The 14,162-nt window shown below is 41.5% G+C and overlaps 1 protein-coding gene across 1 annotated transcript in view; it reads left to right on the forward strand.

The window, feature by feature from the left end:
• The window catches only part of lrp1bb (low density lipoprotein receptor-related protein 1Bb), a 1,555,752-nt gene that overhangs the window by 1,428,134 nt on the left and 113,456 nt on the right, over nucleotides 1-14,162 (forward strand). The window lies entirely within an intron of this gene.

Here is a 14,162-nt window from a genome sequence, read left to right on the forward strand (position 1 = left end):
TTGCACCATCTGTTATGCTTAGTTTTCACGTTACGGGTAACATGTCATATGTCATATTATCCAATAGACTTTGACATTGTTTGACTATTACTGTGGACACAAAACATTCAACATGGTCAAAACTATTCCCTTTATTCATCCCGCTAGCTCAACCAATAATTTGCATCACGTTTTACCAAATTAGAGCAGCGTTAATATTTGACCCCTGTACAAACCTACATGTACGAGGTCTATTAGAAAAGTATCCGACCTTATTATTTTTTTCAAAAACCATATGGATTTGAATCATATGTTTTTATGTCAGCCAAGCTTGAACCTTCGTGCGCATGCGTGAGTTTTTCCACACCTGTCGGTTGCGTCTTTCACCTGTGAGTACACCTTGTGGGAGGCGTGGTCTACCCCTCTCATCGTTGTTTCATTGCGAGGAAATGGCGGAATGCTTTGGGCTTTTTTTTCCATCAGAATTTTTTCAGAAACTGTTAGAGACAAGCAGCTGGAAACCATTTGAAAAATTTATCTCGCTTTCGGTGAAAATTTTACGGGCTTCAATTTTAAGGACTGTTACTATAGCTTTAAGGACGCCCCACAATGGACATGGATACTTTTCTAATAGACCTCGTATGTATATGTAGACAGGTGTGTGCCTTTCCCAGTCATGTCCAATCAACTGAATTTACCACAGGTGGACTCCAGTTAAGCTGTAGAAACAACTCAAGGATGATCAGTGGAAACAGCATCCACCTGAGGTCAATTTTGAGCTTCATGGCAAAGGCTGAGAATACTTATGGCCTAGTTCAAAAATAATGAAACCAATGTGTGACATAACCATCAAAATTTAAAAGTGTTCTTTTTTGTGAAATTTTATCATTCTAGGTATGTTTCTGTGTAGGCTCTCAGTTGTCCAGGTGGTTTCCATAGTAGAGAGGCTTGAATCTTCGACTGGACTGGGTTGCTTGACGCGAGGACGTTTCGCTTCAAATCGCAGAAGCTTCCTCAGCTAAAATTCTTGCTCTGGAAGTCTGACTTCTGTCTGACTCTTGTAGAGTCAAGAGTCAGACAAGAGTCAGACAGAAGTCAGAGTTCCAGAGCAAGAATTTTAGCTGAGGAAGCTTCTGCGATTTGAAGCGAAACGTCCTCGCGTCAAGCAACCCAGTCCAGTCGAAGATTCAAGCTTCTCTACCATTCTAGGTATGGTTATATATCAGAGTTTCAATATTTCCATTGGTCTTGGTTCAGTCATTGCTAGAAATTATAAGTCCATATAAACTATAATGTGCTAGAGCGTAACACTTGCGACAACAGCTGGAGGTATCTTCTTTAGTCTGCAGAAGCCTGAAACAAAGAAATTCTGTCCATTAGTTCCTGGTATTATTGAACAAGTAATATAATTATTCTATTGAAGCAGAGTAGGAGATATACGTAGCTAAGGTTTTGACACAAATAAATCAAGGACTTATTCTCAGCGTTACGCTTGCGACAGTTTTACCTTGCTTTAGAAACATGATGTTTTTTCTAGGAAATGACATTTCTACCATTACAAAAATGTATTATTGTGTGTTAGTATGATCTTAAATATGATCAATCTATCTTTATTAGTTGGCTATGTACCACAGGCTTTTAAGGTGGCAGTAATTAAACCATTACTTAAAAAGCCATCACTTGACCCAGCTATGTTATCTAATTATAGGCCAATCTCCAACCTTCCTTTTCTCTCAAAAATTCTTGAAAGTGTAGTTGCAAAACAGCTAACTGATCATCTACAGAGGAATGGTCTATTTGAAGAGTTTCAGTCAGGTTTTAGAATTCATCATAGTACAGAAACAGCATTAGTGAAGGTTACAAATGATCTTCTTATGGCCTCAGACAGTGGACTCATCTCTGTGCTTGTTCTGTTAGACCTCAGTGCTGCTTTTGATACTGTTGACCATAAAATTTTATTACAGAGATTAGAGCATGCCATAGGTATTAAAGGCACTGCGCTGCGGTGGTTTGAATCATATTAATCTAATAGATTACAATTTGTTCATGTAAATGGGGAATCTTCTTCACAGACTAAGGTTAATTATGGAGTTCCACAAGGTTCTGTGCTAGGACCAATTTTATTCACTTTATACATGCTTCCCTTAGGCAGTATTATTAGACGGCATTGCTTAAATTTTCATTGTTACGCAGATGATACCCAGCTTTATCTATCCATGAAGCCAGAGGACACACACCAATTAGCTAAACTGCAGGATTGTCTTACAGACATAAAGACATGGATGACCTCTAATTTCCTGCTTTTAAACTCAGATAAAACTGAAGTTATTGTACTTGGCCCCACAAATCTTAGAAACATGGTGTCTAACCAGATCCTTACTCTGGATGGCATTACCCTGACCTCTAGTAATACTGTGAGAAATCTTGGAGTCATTTTTGATCAGGATATGTCATTCAAAGTGCATATTAAACAAATATGTAGGACTGCTTTTTTGCATTTACGCAATATCTCTAAAATTAGAAAGGTCTTGTCTCAGAGTAATGCTGAAAAACTAACTTCATGCATTTATTTCCTCTAGGCTGGACTATTGTAATTCATTATTATCAGGTTGTCCTAAAAGTTCCCTGAAAAGCCTTCAGTTAATTCAAAATGCTGCAGCTAGAGTACAGGCGGGGACTAGAAGGAGAGAGCATATCTCACCCATATTGGCCTCTCTTCATTGGCTTCCTGTTAATTCTAGAATATAATTTAAAATTCTTCTTCTTACTTATAAGGTTTTGAATAATCAGGTCCCATCTTATCTTAGGGACGTCATAGTACCATATCACCCCAATAGAGCGCTTCACTCTCAGACTGCAGGCTTACTTGTAGTTCCTAGGGTTTGTAAGAGTAGAATGGGAGGCAGAGCCTTCAGCTTTCAGGCTCCTCTCCTGTGGAACCAGCTCCCAATTCAGATCAGGGAGACAGACACCCTCTCTACTTTTAAGATTAGGCTTAAAACTTTCCTTTTTGCTAAAGCTTATAGTTAGGGCTGGATCAGGTGACCCTGAACCATCCCTTAGTTATGCTGCTATAGACTTAGACTGCTGGGGGGTTCCCATGATGCACTGAGTGTTTCTTTCTCTTTTTGCTCTGTATGCACCACTCTGCATTTAATCATTAGTGATTGATCTCTGCTCCCCTCCACAGCATGTCTTTTTCCTGGTTCTCTCCCTCAGCCCCAACCAGTCCCAGCAGAAGACTGCCCCTCCCTGAGCCTGGTTCTGCTGGAGGTTTCTTCCTGTTAAAAGGGAGTTTTTCCTTCCCCCTGTCGCCAAGTGCTTGCTCACAGGGGGTCGTTTTGACCGTTGGGGTTTTTACGTAATTATTGTATGGCCTTGCCTTACAATATAAAGCGCCTTGGGGCAACTGTTTGTTGTGATTTGGCGCTATATAAATAAAATTGATTGATTGATTGATAGTATGAAGCACAAACAAACAAACTGACAAAATACAAGGTTATTTCTTTAATATTCAACTTTAAATGATAATGCTAAATGTCTTGTCACAGAAAATTGGTGAAAAAAGTGCTATGTTTGGGGTAAATTTCGTGGATATCTCTGGAACCATGCGGAATTTTTCCATGAAATTGTCAATACCTGTCAAAGAGGCTATAGGCAACTCACAGATAAATCTGGATGGTGCTAAATAAAATAATGGCTTGTTCATGACAAATGCAATGCAAATCAGCAGTTAGGCTTCATTATTTTTGAACTAGGCCTTATGTACATTTTATTTCTTGGTTGTTTTATTAAAATTTTAATAAATTTGCAAAAATCTAAAAAAAAGTTTTCATATTGGCAATATGGGGTGTTATGTGTAGACGTGTGAGGGAAGAAAATTAATTTAATCCATTTTGGATTGAGCCTGTAACATAAGAAAATGTGGAAAAAGCCAAGCGCTGTGAATACTTTCTGGATGCACCGTAGGCTGAAATTAATTGGCATATTGGTAGATTTAGAACATATCATGGACTAAGTGGCTATATGATGTGGATGGAATAAGTGAAAATGGCACTCAATAGGCAAAAATTACATACATTAGAGGTTTCAGGGAGTATGAAGAGGATTCCTGCAGAGATAAACATATATATGTTTAACTCAATAAACAGAAATTAATTTTTTAATATGCCAGATTATACACAGTTTGTTGTTTACCTTAGTCTCAATGTCCTCCCTGGCACTGCTCTCGACTGAGGCATTGCAGTTTGACTGCAGACGAGGGGCTCATTCCATAACAATATAGAATAGGGACTGTGCAATAATGTTTTTTAACCTATTAGTTTTACTATGTCTAATCATGCATTTGACACTTAAGGCTGTATTATTTATTTGTGATTGTTATTATTGGTATTATGTGTGTGTGTGTGTGTGTGTGTGTGTCATTGTATTTTGTGTATGTGTGTTTTGCGTGATGGGTATGTGTGTGTTGCTATGCCACTGTGATGAGTATCCTGCACTTTCGTGGTATCACTTGTACAATGACAATAAAGCCTATTTCTCTTTCTATTCTATTCTAACATACAGCCCCTCATCGGCAGTCGATCAACATCGTCTACTGTCTGCTGTTGTAGATGCAGTGATTCTGCTATAACAACCTATTTTTTGTTGTTGTCGTTGTTGTTGTTTCCATTAACACATGAATGCAGAATCATCCCTGTTTGGTGGATGATTCACAAGCTCAGCCCATATTTTGACAATAGATGATGAATTGTATCCTCATTTATGCTGGACGGCAGAAAGTGTTGTCATACTTACTGAATTGCTGGAGATACAGGGTCTGCTTCATCATGTCATTCCTGTTTGTTAATTGCCTTTTTCATAAAGACAGAGGTTTTGCTGGATACTACTTGTATGTGTCTCCCAGCCAAAGACTCAGGTCGATTATAGTCAAATGGGTTTCATTAAGAAGTCGCACCAGTGATAAAAGCAACTCAAGGCAAATTCACAATAAATTAGAGGCTGGAAATTTTCCAGGTCATTCATTTGAAAACTCTGTACATTTTTGAAAAGCTTTGCACACATTGGTGTAAACAGTTTGCATGCACTTTAATGGACCTGATTTTCCACAAAATGAGAAGACAGATACTTTCTGTTTATTTTGCATCAATAAAGTGCATGAGAAGTAGTTTCATGTTGTAATCACTATCAGAAAAAAAACATGCATAAAACTAAAGAAACTCAGACAATTAACAGAAAAGGTCCTTAATAATCTTGAGGGCTTGGCAGTGTTTCCATCAGTCATTGGAATTAGGGGTTATAATTGTCTAAACATAGGATATAATTTATTTAAAACTCAGATTTGCGCTGTGTTCCACAGTTGTGATTTAATTTTAATGCACAGTGGGGGGAACTAGATGATCCCATCCTGTGAAATTGCTTATGTTCTGTCTGTTTGCACAGTATGTATATGCTTTTCAGTGAAACATTGACATAGTCATGAAATCTTCTTTTTGTGAATACATAGTCTGTGTTTTTAGTTTAATTATTGCTATTGACAAACTGCGTCAAACTTATCAAATCTGCAGTTTAAAATGCAATTCAAGCTATAGGAAACTACTGTGCATGATGTGCTTTTCTAATTCCATCTAATTCCATTGTTGGGATCAGAGGTGGGGCATAGTCACTGTCAAGTCACTCTCAAGTCAAATCTCAAGTCATAATGACCACCAATCACCAACTGTTTGCAAGCTGACTTGAAACTTGACTGGGGACTTGCAGATTGATGACTTGAGAATGACTTGACAGTGACTTTGTCCCACCTCTAGTTGGCATTATTTTTGATTCACTGTTCATATCCTTAACAAGTAATTAAATTATGACAATGTTTTATTTAAATCGTTCAGATAGTGTGTCTTCAAGCTATTTTTTCTTTTGAGCAAATTCTTCTTGAATTCTTCTTGCATTCTGTCAGCATGTCACTTTGGTGCGTCTGCTTCTCTTTTGGTCCCGGTGAATCACTATGAAAGTTAAAAGCTTTCTGCTTTCCTGAGGCACAGTATGAGTAGTAAATATAAACAGCATTTGCTGAATGTTAATGACTTTAACACGGCGAACTACTCGCAATAGATCAGCTTGGGTGATTTCAGCTTTCAACAACAGAGGGGCTTTTTCTTTTGCTGTTATCTTAGCCTGCCTGAGGTCATTTATGGTTTGCATTCAGGCACATGACATTTGGTGGGTACAGGCAATCCCCGGACAACCAGTGAGTTGTGCTGTTTCAGTATAAGGCAGTTGTTTCTGTTCTGAACATGAAGTTCATGTTGAAAACAACTGTTGTGTCTTCTTGCATTACAAACCTCCCAGTATGCATTTACTTTGGTCATGTAATCATCACATATTCTTTGTATTAATTTCAAACATTTTATCAGGGACCTTCTTCAGCCTGGAGCTCGTTAGCTCAACCTCAGCTCACCTTTTGTTCACCACTGGAGCAGAAAGTGTAGCATAGAAGAAGCCTAGAAGATTTCTGTTGGTAGTGTAGCAAGATGAATGATCTTAATGATTTTCAGCTGGTGGCTTGAGACCATTCCACCAGTGCTTGCATAAAGGAAGGCAGAGTGCACTCTTTTCTCTCTCACTTGCTGGAGATAAGCTGCAGGTGTTTGTTTGGCATGTTCACTTCTGTATTCCCATGAGGACAGATACCTTTGTGGGAGCTGTCGTTGGCTGTTAGGTGCTTGTGGCGCCAGTTGATGCTCTGGTGCAGTGTTGATTCACAGCTGATCGCTGTGATGGATGGTTCAGATTGTGGACTGAAGGAAGGAAGCCCTGCTGCTTTGCTTTGACATTCTGCTGGAAGGCTTTGCCCTGTGAGGATGTTTGGATATGCCCTGCCCGCTGTACCACCTTGATGTTCATTGTTGATGACTGGGAAAGTTCTGTCAGGTCAGACTGGCAGCTGCGTGAGCTGCATGAGCTGCTAAGCTGCGTGGTGCAAGGTTGCCTCATGTGGCTATGTTTAGTAGTGTCTTATTTTAGTACCGATAAATCATCATTTAAATTATTTTACTATTAATAAATTCTTTTGTATTGTGAACTATCTAGTCTGCCTCTCTTTGCAATGAACCTGTGCGTTTTGAGTTGAAGTTATTCAAAGTGGAGAATTCCCTTGATGAAACTCCCGGGGTGGTGTCAGAAGTCCGACTTATCACGTGTATTCATGATTTCCAATCATCTCATGATTAAAGTAACTCGTCCACTTTGCCACATTTGGTGTCAGAAGTGGGATACAAATTGAGAGCACACAGATGTGTTCTGTTTGTGTTTTTGGTTACAAACCCACATTTTTTTTGTGTGTTAATTTGTTTGTTTTCTTTTTTTCCAGAACAAAGCAGCATTTGGCTTCTGAGGGAGTGATTGCCCTCTTATTTTGGTCTCACCTTTTATTGTAGGAAGATCACAGGTGGTATGATGGTGGAGGAAATGCAGGAGCTGAGAGAGTTAGTCACTCAACTTAGGATGGAGAATGAGAGACTGAAACAGAAACTGGCCGAGGCGATGCCTGGCCCGAGTATAGAGCCCTTGTCTAATGTGTCCTCCAGTGGTAGTGCGCCGGTAATGGAGAAGTTGATATTTTACCCCGAGACAGAAAATGTCCCATGTTTAGGGAAAAGACAGGCATGGGGTTGGCTGAATGGCTGGAGGAGATGCAAGCCTGTGTGAGAGCCTGTTACGTGTCTGAATCCTACCAGGCATTTTTTAATTTTGTTCATCTGGAGGGGGAGTCACGTGTTGAATTAAGCACTGTTCCAGCAAAGAGCGTTCAGACCCATCAAAGAACATCGGGGTGTTACAGGAGCTGTATGGGTGTAAAAAATCTTATGTAACACTTCAAGAGGCCTTTTCCCCCGCTGGCAACATGAGGGAGAGGCTCTATTGGGTTTTCATTGGCATTGCTGGGCCTAATGGCATCTGTTAAGCAGCATGCACCCAGTGGTATCCCAAATGCAGAGGTTTTGTTACGTGATCAGTTTGTAGAATGTGTGCTTGATGCAGTTTGTGCGCCGGCAGTCTACCGCTACCTTGCTGGAGGTTAGAGGTGAGGCAGTTTGGTGGGAACAAGAGGGTCTACCTGGAGGTATGAAGGGTTGTATTTCTTCCATCCATTCTGTGGTGGGTACCCAGTGTGCGGTGGAGGCTATTTCTTCTCAGGCCTCAGAACTGCAGAAAGTAAGGGAGATGCTTCAGGTGCAGCGGGAGCAGTTGAATCTACTGACTCAGAGTATTTCCCGCTTGCAGGACTCTCAGTGATCCCATCAACCATTTCCTCTGGGATTTATAATTTATAGGCGCTGTCAGCAACTGGGTCATATTGCCAGGGAGAGTGATGGAGTTTGGATGATGGCCTGCAGTTAAGCTTTTTCAATGACTTCTTGGTCAAATAGGCCATCTCACTCTGTCCAGGGGTCAGGAAATTAGTGCCCACTGAGCTGTGGAGCCACAGTTCGGGGGCGGGGGGCAAGTTACTGGCTCGTGTTTGTTTAGAATGAGTGATCAGGTTGATGTGTTATTGCAATCTTGCCCCACCATCTTCATCTGACCTGGTTGTGCTGCAGTGGGCTGACTCAGTCATTAAGGAGGTGTTGGCGTTCTGTGAGCGTAAAAGAGGTCCTGATAAGGAGGAGCAGAAACAGGTGTCGCAGTTATCCCGGATGCTGCTTCAACAGTGGGACTGGTTGGTGGAGATAGATGGTGTTTTGTACCATCAGGTGTTAAGGCCAATGGTTGAGGCCCAATGGAGCTGTGGCAGTGTTGCAGTTGGTGTTGCCTGTGGCTTTAAAAGCTGACATATGGACTAAGGTTCATCAGGGCCATGGTCATCAAGGGGTTGAGAGGACCTTAGAGCTTTTACATCAGTGGTGTTATTGGCCAGGGATGTCTCCTGAGGTGGCAAATTGGTGCCAGGCATGTGAGAGGTGCGAGGTAGCCAAGGTGAGTCAACCAGCAGCTGGTTGCCCTATGGGACTCCTATTGGTGTCCCAGCCTAATCAGATTTTGCCATTGATTTTACCATTTTAGAGCCTAGCCATGATGGAGTGGAAGACATTTTTGTGATGACTGACGTCTTCAGTAAGTACACGTGGGAAGTCCCTACCCATGATCAGCTAGCTGCTATGATAGCTCAAGTTTTGGTTATGGAGTGGCTCTTGAGGTTTGAGGTTCCAGATTGGATACATTCTGATCAGAGACGGAGATTTGAGAGTGTATTGATCCAGAGGTTGTGTGGCTTTTATGGCATAGAGAAGTCCCGTACTATGCCATACCATCTATCTGGGAATGGGCAATGTGACCGTTTTAATAGAACGTTTCATGATTTGTTGCGTATGCTGCCTGTGTCTAGAAGCATGAATGGGGTTCCTGCTTGCCCCAGGTTCTGTATGCTTATAACAGTACTCCGCATCAGGCAACTGGTGAGTCCCCTTTTCTGCTGATGTTTGGTCAGGAGCCAAGACTCCCAGTTGATTTTCTGTTGGGTGGAGCTCAGGAGCCAGTGGGTGGCTTTGTTCATGAGTGGGTCCGGGAGCACCAGACCCTCTTGAAAATGGCTTTTGATGGAGCTTGGGATCGGCTGTAGGCTGCTGCAGAGCGTTACAAGAAAGACCATGATCAGCGTGTATGCAATGTTCCCCTAAAGGAGGGTCAGTTGGTCTGGTTGCGAGATTTTGGGATACGGGGGTGTCATAAGATCCAGGATCAGTGATCCACTGTGATGTACTGTGTCCTGAGGGCACCGCAGGAGAAGGGAATAGTTTATACAATCGCCCCCTAAGGATGATTTAACTAGAGCCAAGCAGGTTCATCGCTCTTTGTTGAAGGGCGTGGTAGGTGTTGATTCCTCTGATGAGGCTGTGGTTCTTTCTCCACCTTAAGTGGAGTTTTCCCCACCCCTGGTGGACCCGTCAGAGGACAAGTGGTGGTGTAATGGCGGGTGGATGGTATCACGGTCTGAGGACCCTGTGTCTACTCCTGTTTTGGGGGAAGTGATGATCCAATCTGTTCCTCAGGTAGAGGTTGTGGAGGTTGTGAGTCTACCTGCTCTTCTGGAGCTGAGTCCACCAACAGACTCTGTTGTGGTTGTGCCATGTTTGACAGTGGATTCTGCTCCGGTGGAGCCTACTACATCTTCCCACCCCACTATCAAAGTAGTTGCACTTCGGAGGACAACTAGGGCCACTGCGAGTCATCATTATAATTTTCACCATCTACCGCTGTCTGCAGTGCATGTGGCTACTTCTGGCACTGTGTAACGTAGGTGGTATTAATTGGACTGGGTTGGAGTGGTTTAGGCTGGTCCATTGTCCAGGTGACGATTCATTTTGTGGGGGTGGATTGTAGCAAGATGATTGATCTTAATGATTTTCGGCTGGTGGCTTGAGACCAGTCAATCAGTGCTTACATAAAAGAAGGCGGAGTGCGCTCTTTTCTCTCGTGCTCGCTGGAGATCAGCTGCAGGTGTTTGTTAGGTGTGTTCACTTCTGCGTTTCTGTGATGACAGATACCTTTGTGGGAGCTGTCGTTGGCTGTGTGCTGTTGGGTGCTTGTGACAGCAGTTGACGCTGTGGTGTGGTGTTGATTCACAGTTGATCGCTGTGATAGACAGTTGGGATTGTGGACAGAGCCATGGAAGGAAGCCCTGCTGCTTTGCTCTGACGTTCTACTGGGAGGCTTTGCCCTGTGAGGACGTTTATGTGCCCTGCCCACCTTGATGATGATTGTTGACGACTGGGAAAATTCTGTCAGCTCAGACTGGCAGCTGCGTGTGCTGCTGAGCTGTGTTACACAAGGGCGCCCTCATGTGGCTATGTTTAGTAGTGTCTTATTTTAGTATTGATAAATCGTCATTTTAAATAGTTTTACTGTTAATAAATTATTTTGTATTATGAACTATCTAGTCTGCCTCTCTTTGCAATGAACCTGTGTGTTTTGAGTTGAAGTTAACTTTGCAGTTGTGAAATGGTGACTGTATTAAGAAATTGTGAACTTAAAGGTAACTTCAAACATTTATTGCTGGTACTGTCTACCACAATAATACATGTTATTCTTGTAATTTTGTGCAATTTTGTTTTTATGTTACAATATTAAACATTTGTGCAACTAGTCTCGAAAGAGCTTTTGCTACTTTGAACTTTCTGGACTTTTCTGAGAGTTTGAATAAGTAGAAGCAAAACAGGTTAACTCAACCTATTCATAATGTTAAAATCACCCTATCAATTGGTTCATAGTGATTTTAGATCAATTTAGGGATTTGTTTAGTGACATAGATTTCTATACAAAGAAACAACTCTGTGTGTGTGTGTGTGTGTGTGTGTGTGTGTGTGTGTGTGTGTGTGTGTGTGTGTGTGTGTGTGTGTGTGTGTGTGTGTGTGTCCCTCACCTGTGCAAACGGTACCTCGGAATTAAGCTAGACTTGGCACATACTTACTTTGAAATACATAGGCCCTTTAGTAGCAGTAGCAACAGTAGTAGTAGTAGTACTATTTCAGGGGAGAGACACATTCCTGCTGCAGAACTAAACCAAACTTGCTGCACATATACTTTGACATATAGGGAGTGACATAGACTACTGAGCACCTTATTAGTTTTAGTAGTAATAGTAGTAGTAATAGCAGCTGTCTCTTCTTGAGGTACCTTTAGCTGTGCCCTCACAGTTCTCTGGAATCTGCATAAGGTGGGAGGTCATAACTTTATTGTGAGGATGATGTTTTCATTTCAGTCACTGAATCTAAAGTCCTGGTCAGACCGAATAATGAACAATGAATAATGAGCCATGTAGCATGAATTGTTTTGTACGAGTTGAGTTTTCCAAGAAACGTGGGAGAATAGTAGCTCTTAGAGGCTCTTATAGGGAAATTTTTCAGTTAACGAGGCTCATCTCTGAGTGTGGCGCTAATTTTGTGAAGTCCAAAATTTAGCAAAAAATAGAGTGGGGCAATATGTGAGGTTCTGCGAGGACAAACAAGGATGTTAGAGGCATGTTAGTGGTGAGTACGAGGCTGTTAAAGGCCCATTATCCAAGTTACCTAGTGGCTATGTGGACTAGTCTGCCTCGCTGTCTCTTGTATGTGCCACGTTGGGCCTCGTTACTGTAAGCTTGTTTGGCCTCACTCTGCCATCATTTTGCTGCAAACTAATCACACTCTCACACATACAGCATGACAAGCATGGTCAGAGGGAAGAAGACAGAAGCAGGAGGCAGGAAGACTGCAAACCGGAGGTGGGGTACAGCTTCATCTCCTACTGCATCTCCTGCTCCATCATCTGAACCCCGATCTCCAAGATCTCCAACACCACCACCGGAGGAGGGCACTGAGATAGAGTTGGACCCCCCCCCAAACACACAGACACACAGACAAACAGACAAACCTACCCCATCAGTGGGTCAACCAATCCAGAAAGAGGGTACACAGGATCAGGGGACACAGGAGGAGGAGGAGGGTGGTGGCAAGAAAAGAAGAAAGAGAAGAATTGTTGCATGCTTGGCTTCTTCCCAATTAAGTTTCATTCCTACATTTTTAAAATGATTAAGATTTTTAAGACATTTTTAAAATCACATTACACCCATTTTTGCATCTCTTCACTGGCTTCCAGTTCCTGTGAGATCAGATTTTAACATTCTGCTACTAATCTATAAAATTGTTCACAGAGTGGCACCTCCCTAATTAGCTGACCTAATTAAACCCTATCTACCAGCCTGGGCTCTGCGTTCTCGGGGTGCACGACTACTGTGTGTCCCTAGGCTGAATAAAAAGTCTACGGGTCACAGAGCTTTCTCTCATTGTGTCCGTGTTCTGTGGAATGATCTCCCTGCGTCAATAAAACAGTCATATTCTGTAGAGACTTTCAACTCCAGACTTAATACGCACTTATTTTCCCTTTCGTATGGCTTGCATACTGGCATAGTATGTTACTATGCTTTCTACCCTTTTAAATTCATTTTATTAGGAATTGGAGCAGGCCACGGCCTCAACAATATCGAAAGTCTGGGTCTTTTAGTGAAGCTTAGGGCTCGTGGCCGGCGATCACCTTAGTATTTCTTCTGTTTTTCTTGTTGCTTAATGCTGACAGATTATAGTGTATTTGTTGTCTTTCCGATGCGTGATTCTGTTTTTTTTTTCTCTCTGTTTGCGGCGCGGCTCCATCCAGAGAGGTGTGTGGTGTCTACTTCTGCAACCCTCCTGTCCTGTGCACTGGCAAAATTTCCTGTATATTTGTTTTGTAAATTGCTTTGTCTATTGTGTCGGTAGCATGGCCCAAGCAGTCTGGTCTGCTTGAGTTTTCTTCCTCAAATCATAAGATGGAGTTTTTCCTTACCACTGTCAAGTGTGCTTGCTCTGGGGGTTAGTAAGGTTAGACCTTACTTGTGTGAAGCGCCTTGAGGCAACTTTGTTGTGATTTGGCGCTATATAAATGAAAATAATTTTAAATTGATTAAAACTTTGCTTTATGTTTTTTGTTTTTTATTTGGTTACATATAGCACTTTAGGACACACCATACTTGCATTACCAGATCCCTCAATTCACTAACTTTGAACAAGTGTTCAGACAGTGTCATTAAGGGTTTGTTTACTTGAGCTGAATACTTTTTCCTGTTTTTTCTGTAATCATAGTATTTTACATCTGTATAACAAAAGATTACTGAAGTTGTTGTGACAACATAAAAAAAAGACTAGTTAGAAACATCTGAATGAAAAAAAGAAATACTAAGTTGAATTTACATCCCACCATGGCATTAGTAATGTTTGCCAACTCTACTTTGGGGGTGTGCATTATCATCATTTTACTACATTACCAAAGTGCATCATGGATAATTGGCAGTCGTTCGTGCTAGTATCAAACTCCCTGTCCATAGAATCAAAATTGTTTAAATAAAATCAAACAAACAAAAATGCAAATTTGAAAAAAGTCATTTGGCAAATTTGTTCACAATTTGTAACTTGCAAATAAATTATTTGTGTAATCTTGTAAATTATGGGCCTTTTACACAGCACTTGACATAGTGGTGTTACAATAATAACTTGAACACTTTGAAAACCAAAGAAATCATAATGGACTTCCGGAAATCCAAACGGACTGAGCACTCTGAGCTGGACATCAATGGGAAGTGTGTCGAGACGGTGGACTGTTTCAGGTACCTGGGAGTA

Source organism: Thalassophryne amazonica, chromosome 14, assembly GCF_902500255.1.
Source record: "Thalassophryne amazonica chromosome 14, fThaAma1.1, whole genome shotgun sequence".
In the NCBI taxonomy this organism is placed as follows: Eukaryota; Metazoa; Chordata; class Actinopteri; order Batrachoidiformes; family Batrachoididae; genus Thalassophryne; species Thalassophryne amazonica.